Here is a 9,198-nt window from a genome sequence, read left to right on the forward strand (position 1 = left end):
GCGTCTGAGTTGAGGAAACAACACAATGTAACAGAGAGAAGGTCTCACCAGGAGCTGAATGCTCTCTGGTCACTTTATCTATCTCATGAACTTCCTGTGTAGAATTGATTTCTGTCTCTGAGACTCAGTTTTCTCCTCTACTAACAATGGTGCTTAGACCAGTTGATCTCAAGGGTTTCTCCCCCAGAGATGTAGGAGTCTATGAACAATATGATGATCCTTACTATTGTGTCAGGAACTATCATTTGAAACTACACATCCTCTGTAGCGTTTAGTCCTCCATTGTAACAATCAGAAATAAATTCTTACTTATAGAATGACCAATATTCATGAAAGATTCTTGATTAAGGAATCGAATATGTCAAATTTGGCAGGAATATTTGAGTTTTATAAACAACAACAACAAAAAAATCCTAGGGCTAACTTTTGCGATTTAGATACTATCAAGTTATGCTGTAAAACAATGATTAAGTAGGAGACATTATTCTTAAATCTGTTTTGCCCTTATACAAGGAAATGCTTTCTGATCCTTCTTTAGTTAGCACTCTTCATGAAAGAAGTAAATTGAAATTTTTCAGTGCATGTATTACTTCAGTGTATCACATGTGCAAGGGGCCTATTCAATAGATGCCTTCATGTGACATCCTTTTAGTTTCAAATTTGAGTTAAATTAGCATGCTGCTTTGCAACGGACATATGAAACAACAGTACTGGAACAACTCCAAACAACTCCAAACTCACTGGAGACTGATGGCTTAGCTTTTTCTTCCTATGATTGAAAGTAGTTTTGTGTTTTTGACAGAGTCCTGTGGTTTAAAACAATTGTTTTTAGTTAAGTAGAAAAATCAATATAAAAAATTAAACGAATGGTATAACAGGCCATAATTATGGTTCTGGCTTCATTTCCACTCCTTTAGTGAAATGAGCATATATTACATCGAACCATATGACATTGCTATCTTCATAGGTCAAAATTTCGTTTGGTTTCACCTAATACCTTATAACTCATTTATTTAAGTATTGGTTCTTACCCTATAACTGAAGAACTTATATCTTCCTTTAAAGAGGAAAGAAAATTTGCAGTTGGGGAACTGTGGGTCTCAGAGTTTGTAATGGAAGTAGACAGTTGAACTAAAGTGCTTTTTCCCAACCATTTATTTTATTTATTTATTTGGGTGGGGAGGGGGAGAGGGAGAGGGAGAGAGAGAATCTTAAGCAGCCTGGAGCCTAACGCAGGGCTGGATCTCACAACCCTGAGATCCTGACCTAAGTCAAAATCAAGAGTTGGATGCTTAACCGACTGAGACACCCCCCCACTGCAACCCTTTATTTTTTATTTATTTATTTTTTTAAAGATTTTTTATTTGTTTATTTGACAGAGAGAGAGAGAGAGATAGCGAGAGCAGGAACACAAGCAGGGGGAGTGGGAGAGGGAGAAGCAGGCCTCCCGCCGAGCAGGGAGCCCGATGCGGGGCTCAATCCCAGGACCCCGGGATCATGACCTGAGCCGAAGGCAGACGCTTAATGACTGAGCCACCCGGGCGCCCCCACTGCAACCCTTTAATTTAAAATATCAAAGTAGTACATTGGTAAAAAATTTTTAAAAAGTACAAAAGGACTAAAAAAAGAAAAGTACATGTATCTTGCCTTCCATCCCACCAGAAAAACGTGATATTCATTGAACTCCCTAGGCAATCACTTTAAATCCTTTCTAACTTTATTTCATTTGGTCACTGCTATGGGTCTAAATGTTTGTGTCCCCCACTTCCCCCCAAATCCTTATGTTCAAATCCTATCCCCTAAGGTGATGGTATTAGGAGGTGGGTCCTTTGCAGGTGATTAGATCATGAGGATGGAGCCTAGGAATTCAACTAATGCCCTCATAAAAGAGGCTCCAGAGGGATCCCTCCCTGTTTGGCCATGTGAGGTTACAACTAGAAGTTTGCAACCTGGAAGAGGACTCCATGCTGGCACCCTGATCTTGGACTTCCAGCCTCCAAAACTGTGAGAAATAAATTTCTGTTGTTTATAAACTACCCAGTCTATGGTATCTTGCTATAGCAGCCCAAATGGTTTAAGACAGTCACTCTCAGGGCGCCTGGGTGGCTCAGTCGTTAAGCGTCCGCCTTCGGCTCAGGTCATGATCCCGGGGTCCTGGGATCGAGCCCCGCATCGGGCTCCCTGCTCTGTGGGAAGCTTGCTTCTCCTTCTCCCACTCCCCCTGCTTGTGTTCCCTCTCTTGCTGTGTCTCTCTCTGTCAGATAAATAAAATCTTTTAAAAAAAAAAAAAGACAGTCACTCTCTCCTTAACTTTAACATGCTTATATACCTTTTCTTTTTGGTCAGTTTTAAACACTATTAACTCCCTGGCAAAGAAGATGATAAATGAGCTATTTATGTATTATGTCCTACTTCATCCTCCATTTCATATTTTGTTATTTGTAGTATTATTTTTGTGTTAAAAATACACAGTACTATTTAGTATTTACTTTTTCTATTGGTTATATTTACAACCTTAAAGAAATACATACTTAATATTTACACTTCCAGCTCCACCATCTTTAAACTCTTAAAATCTCCTTTTTTTTTTTTTTTAAAGACACATTTATTCAGTGCCATGACAGACCAGACTATTATATTTAGCAATCAACAGCATGGGTGTAAAAAAAAAAAAAAAAAAAACTACATTAAAACCCTTTGTTGGAATGCTTTACACTTTCCATAGAACAGAAACTAAAATAACCAGTTGTACAATTAGTCACAAATACAGTCCTCAAGTTCTTTGCCCATACACATGAGTATTGTCTAAAACATGTCTTCTTTGTAGCACCTAGGCCCTGCCACCACCGTGCTTGGCTGAGTTCACAAATGTGTTGTAACCTGTAGCTTCCCTGTCACTTCTCTGGCTCTCCTCTCCTGCTAAGCTGTTTCCTGGCAGTAATTAAAACCTCTTGCCACTTCCATAGCTCCTGCTGCTGCTGGAACCACCATAGCCACCTTGGTCTCATGGGTTGGCAAAGTATTGGCCTCCACCACCATAGGGGCCAGAGCTTTTGCCTCCAAAATTTCCCCCTTTCACGGGTCCAAAATTTGAAGATGATTGTTGTAATTGTCAAAATCATTACAGCTTCCACCACCTCCAAAATTGCTTCCATCATTACCAAATCCATTATAGCCATCCCCACGGCCACCATATCCACCACCACCTCAACCACCACCAAAGCCACCTCACCAATGAAATTTCCTCCATGATCAAAGTTGTCATTTCCACCAAAACCACTTCCACGACTACCATCAGAGTTTCCAGAACCACTATGACCTCTTTGGCTGAATGAAGCACTAGCCATCTCTTGTTTAGATAGGGCTTTCCTTACTTCACAGTCATGGCCATTCACAGTATGGTATTTTTGAATGACAGTCTTGTCCACAGAGTCATGGTCATCAGATGTTACAAAAGCGAAGCCTCTCTTCTTGCCACTGCCTTGGTCAGTCATGATTTCAGTCACTTCAATTTTCCCATACTGTTCAAAAATAATCTCTTAGATGGTGTACTTCAGTGTCTTCTTTAATGCCACTAACAAAAATCTTTTTCACAGTTAAGTGGGCACCAGGTCTCAGAATATTCTCTTGAGACAGTCCTCTTTGGTTCCACAACAATTCCATCCACCTTGTGTGGCCTTGCATTCATGGCTGCATCCACCTCCTCCACAGGGACATACGTGACAAACCCAAAGCCTCTGGAGTGCTTGGTGTTTGGATCTCTCATTGCCGCACAGTCCGTGAGCATTCCCCATTGCTCAGAATGGCTCCTCAGACTCTCGTCAGTTGTTTCAAAGCTCAAACCCCCAACGAAGAGCTTCTGCAGCTGTTCAGCAGGCTCTTTGGGAGACTCTGACACATGACAACGGTGGGAGGAGGTACTTTAATGATGCTTACTCGGTGGTGTCCCCGGGCGGAAAGCAACTTTTAACATCTCTTATCTTATTATTTATTATGTAAGAGAGAGAACACATCTAAATTTCCCTTCAACTTTCTTCCTTCAACTCTCTCTCCTCCATAGACCTCTTGACTTCTGTCAACTCCACCATTACGTTTATATTGTTAGAATTTATAACGTTCACCTTTTGTTCTGTGAATGGCCATTCAGTTTTGACACTAAGTATTGAAAGTCAATAAAGTGTAATTATACTATTTTGCTTATGTAAATAGTATTCACTATGGAACAAAATGCATCAGTTAGAATAGAAAAGGCAAATCTGTATCACTGGCCCATACCACTAGGAGGGATGCTTCAAATATCAGGATTATATAATTACATTTTCAAATACTCCATTAGGAGCACTAAATAATAACACATTTTAGTTTGCTTTATATTTGGAATGCAGTTTTGTTTAATTGCTTTCCATTTTTCCTCTTAACAAAGGAAGCATATGCCTTCACCATCTGACTAAATTTGCCCAGGATCTTAATCCTAGTCTCTGTGGTGTGGAATCCACTTTTTGCCTGAGGACATTCTTCTCCAGTTCACTATCACTTGCTCTCTTGGTCAGCTGTACAGCTATGGTTCTAGGCCTTACTTTCATTGGGTTAGGCATTAGTGTTTCTTGGATCTCAGGTTTTTCTGACTCTTGGATTCCTTTTTCTTTTTATTGTTTCATCCCCCCCCCCTTTTTTAAAGATTTTATTTATTTATTTGACAGAGAGAGACACAGCGAGAGAGGGCACACAAGCAGGGGGAGCGGGAGAGGGAGAAGCAGGCTTCCTGATGAGCAGGGAGCCCGATGCGGGGCTCGATCCCAGGACCCTGGGATCATGACCTGAGCCGAAGGCAGATGCTTAACGACTGAGCCACCCAGGCGCCCATTTACTGTTTCATCCTTAATTGATTTTTTCAGAAAGAATTTTTGAGAGGTGAGCTTTCTGAGTTCTTACATGTCTGAACATGTCTTCATTTTACCCTTATAGCTGAGTGATAGCTTAGCTAGTTATGATACTCAGCTCTTCAGAACTCTGAAAGCAGTACTCCACTGTCTTCTGGCACTGAGTGCTGTTGATGAGAAGACTAGTGCCAATTAAATTTTTGTTCTGTTGTAGTTGACCTGTCGCTTGTTCTCTGGAAGCTTTTAGAATCTTCTCTTAGTATTTAATGTACAATAAAATCACAAGTTTGTGGTGTGAAGTAGGGATTTATTTTCATTTATTTTGCGTGGCACTTGGTAAGCCCATTTACTCTGAAGACTCCTTATCTTAGCTCTAAGAAGTGTTCAGCTATTATTGCTCTCATTATTTTTCCCCCTGAGTTTTCTTGTCTCCTTCTGGAACTATTAGTTGGCTATTATCCTCCCTGGATTGACCTTACATAGTTTTTCAACTTTTAAAAATATTTCTTCCCCTTTGTCTTTTTGCTTTACACTTTGGGAGATTCTACTGACTTTTTCTTTCAGCTCTTCTGTTGACTTTTTTTTAAGATTTTATTTATTTCTTTGAGAGAAACAAAGAGAGGACGACGGGGGGGGGGTGGGGGGCGGCAGTGGCAGAGGGAGAGAGACAAGCAGACTCCTTGCAGGACCCTGGGATCACAACCTGAGCTGAAGGCAGACGCTTAACCACTGAGCCACCCAGGTGCCCCTGATTTTTCTAATTTTTTTAATTAGAGGAATTAATTATTATATTTAAAATTTCCAACAATTATTTTTTTGTCTCTGATTGCTATCTATATCTATATAAATATATAGATATATCTATATATAAATATATGTATAAACTTGTTTTATGGATACATGGGCTTCTCAAATTTTCCTGAGGTCACTAGAATACAAAAAAGAGAAAAAAAGAATTTTCTGTTTCTCTGAGGTCAGCTTCTTTTTAAATAGTTCTTTTGAAAATTATTAAAATTATACCTTCTTTTGGTTATTTTTCAACTAAGTGAACCAGAAAAATGTGTATCAGGAAAATTGCCTAACGTTTGCCCCATTAAAAAAAATAAGTTCTATTAGGAAAAATTTCAATAATGTACAAAGTAAACAAAATATGATGAACTCAACGGACTCATCACCGAGCTTCAATAAATATCAACATTCTGCCATTGTTTCACTTATACCTTCACCTTCTCCTGTAAATTTTTATAACCAAATTATTAAATAGTTCACATTGAGTTGGTCATTTGAATTTATTTTTCATTTAGTAAATTATCCAGTAAGATCATATCATACACTTTTCAAAGTCACCTAATCCAGTGAATGACGGTATTAAAAATTATAACAAAAACCCTGACCATGTAACAGAGCACTTTCTATGCCGTATACTATGTCACGCTTTACAAAAACACTCTTTCATTTATTTTAAGATGATTCATAATGCAGTTGTCTACCTTTTAATCTGCAAAGGGTGTAGAGATGTTGTTTGTTAAAGGATTAGTAAAAGCATTCAATATGAAAATTAATGTGTGGACAAGGCCGTTCTCTGTAAAGAGAAGTATGTGTTCATGACTGTGTTTCTTGGATACAATAAAATGCCAACACAACTGTAGCTGCTGTTTTAAGGAAGGACTGTTTCTAAGGAAATCTTAATATCCTCCTAGGGACAAATAATAGCCTTTCAGTGATTTAGTATCAAAGTCACATCAGTTATAACACCAAATTATAAATAAGATGCTGCTATAAAAACTGAAATATTTTTTCTGTACACATGATTCTAAAATTCAGGAATAAACTGAGAGTTTTAGCAAATTAAGAGCCAAAAGATCTTGTTTATGCCCATAGAAGGCAGAAAATGGATTCTGCTGACTGGAGAGAATACTCAACCAAGTGCCCCACAACCATTTCTCTCATTCCACCTCATTCAGCTTTGTGAAGTTTCCCCAGAGCTCTGCCATCATTCACTGGAAAACCAGTACTGGGTAGTTGAAGGAAAGATGGGGATTTGAATCAATGTACTGTTGTTTGATAGCTTTTTGACCATGGGGAAGTTACTTAATTTCTCTAAACCTCAGTTTCCTCATTTACAAAATTAGGGAAACAATATCTCCCTCTTAGGGTATCTGTAAAGATTAAGAAATACATCACATTAAGCAAGTCGTACAGGGCCTAGGACTTAACCATGTATACACGATCATTATTATTATTCCTGCGGGATTCATAGGTATCCTCTCCGGGTAGGGTAGCAAGATTTAGCAAATAAAAATACAGGATACCTAGGTAAATTTGAATTTCAGGTAGATAAGAATAATTTTTTAGTCTAAATATATCCCAAATATTGCATGGAATATACTTATACTAAAAAATTATCCATTGTCTATCTGAAATTCAAATTTAAGTGGGAATCCTGGCAAAATAACCTCTCTTTTAAAAGAAAAATGAGGTATAGTAAAATAAACTTATGAGAAATAAAGTTGTGATTAAATTTGATATTTTCTCTGCTCAAACTTGGTAGTCTCCTATCCCTCTGTACACTCAGTATTTTCTCTTCCGGGTAATGCTCAAGTATCATATATCAGAGAAACAGATATTGCCTGTGTTTTGGAGTAGAATGTCAACTTTTCCCGAAACTAAAATCTGTTGGATCAGTTACTATCCTAAACTAGGCATAGGTTTTCAAACTACTTACTGAATTATATTTGTATTTAAATATTTATTTGGAAAACCACAAAGCACTACATTTGAAAGTCATATCGAGGACCACTAAAAATAAGCAAACTACAAATCTGACAGCACTCAATCTTTGAAACACTATTTTCAAAATGTTCTTGTTTACCATGTTTTCTTTGTGCGTACCAGGTAATTATTTTTCAAATGTGCTTGTTATGAGCACACACGGAGACTCACAAGATAAATAAAGCAGATGGGTTTTATACTTTATTTCAATCAGACTGTATTTCTTAACCTTTTACCTAAACTAAAAAGCCTGTTATCAACCCTACTAGTATTTTAGCTAATTTGTAGTTAGATTTTTAATGAGATAAAAATACCTTTCCTAAAGGCAAGGTGGCTGGGAATTATTTTATAGTAATATATTCTTCTACTCTTTTCCATTTGTGGGAGACGTAATCTGTAATTCCTTGCTTCAATAAGCAAAGTGAGGAAACAAGAGAGATGCCAGAATCTCTTTATCCATTACTCCTTTGAAGCATTTGCAGGCTGTATTTAAACTTCCAGATAGATTATAATGCAATTATTCCAAAACATAATATGTGTGCTACATTTCCTCATTCATAATTTTTTATTTGCCAATAAAAGAGAAGCAGTGCTCCATTTATTTTTCCTAAAAAAACCGCACCTTCTGCCCAAACTCAGCTCTATTTCTTTCGTTCTGTCGCCGTGGTCGCAGTGCACTGTACTCTTCAGCTCCATCTCGTGTAGAAAAACGTCGACTGCACCCTCAGCTCCGACCCCCGGGGAGCGTTCACGACAGTGGAAAAGATGAAAAGCCGGGAACTTTATTTAGGAATCAACACTAAACGAAGAATTGATTTCTGTAGACCCTGTCTCAGAAAAAGCAGGTCTTACAGTTGACAGGAAACTCAGGAAAGCGTATATATTGATTTCCTGGATACATTCAACTGAACCTGGAGAAAATTCTACTATTCAATTACTACTTAGACATACTTAGGATGAAATTTCCATTGACCTGCGATTCCTGGTTAAATCCTTCAAAAAAGCCAAGTAAGGACTTTCTCTGAGCAGCAGGGTGTACTACACTAGATGCCTCCCGGGAGCCTACAGCGGACCATCTATCAGTCACGTCATAGAGCCCAAAGGAGAACGCCTGGAGACGGTCTGCGAGGCCGTCCGGGGAGAGGGTGGTGAAGTCCCCTACTCGGTGAAGACGACTCGGGCAGACAGGAGTCGTTTCCGCGTTCTCCGGTCCCGCGCCGCCTCAGGCAAGGAGCTGAGGGGCCGTGGGGCCCGGTTGCCCACAGCATCTCCTCAGACTCCTCCTCCTGAGAAACCTGCGGGTCAGGGACGCCCACCTTGGGCTTGTTATTATAAATTTGCTTATGAAGCCCTCATGATTTTTAGAGTTGCCATGTGTGGTTTCGGCTTCCTCTGACCAGGGGAGAGGGATCCCCGAGCGTCCCCTAGTCGGGCGGGGAGGCGCGGGGCGAGGGGGGCGGGGCGAGGCGGGGCCGCGGCCCTGGGCGGGGCGTCCTCGCCGAAACCGGCTGCGCCGGGCGGCGGGCGGGAGGCAGTGGCGGCGGCG

The 9,198-nt window shown here is 39.6% G+C and overlaps 1 pseudogene; it reads right to left on the minus strand.

The window, feature by feature from the left end:
- Positions 1–2,941: 2,941 nt before the first annotated feature.
- LOC113915988 lies at positions 2,942–3,766 on the minus strand (annotated as a pseudogene).
- Between the last annotated feature and the right edge of the window lie 5,432 nt (positions 3,767–9,198).

Source organism: Zalophus californianus, chromosome 1 (genome assembly GCF_009762305.2).
Source record: "Zalophus californianus isolate mZalCal1 chromosome 1, mZalCal1.pri.v2, whole genome shotgun sequence".
NCBI lineage: Eukaryota > Metazoa > Chordata > Mammalia > Carnivora > Otariidae > Zalophus > Zalophus californianus.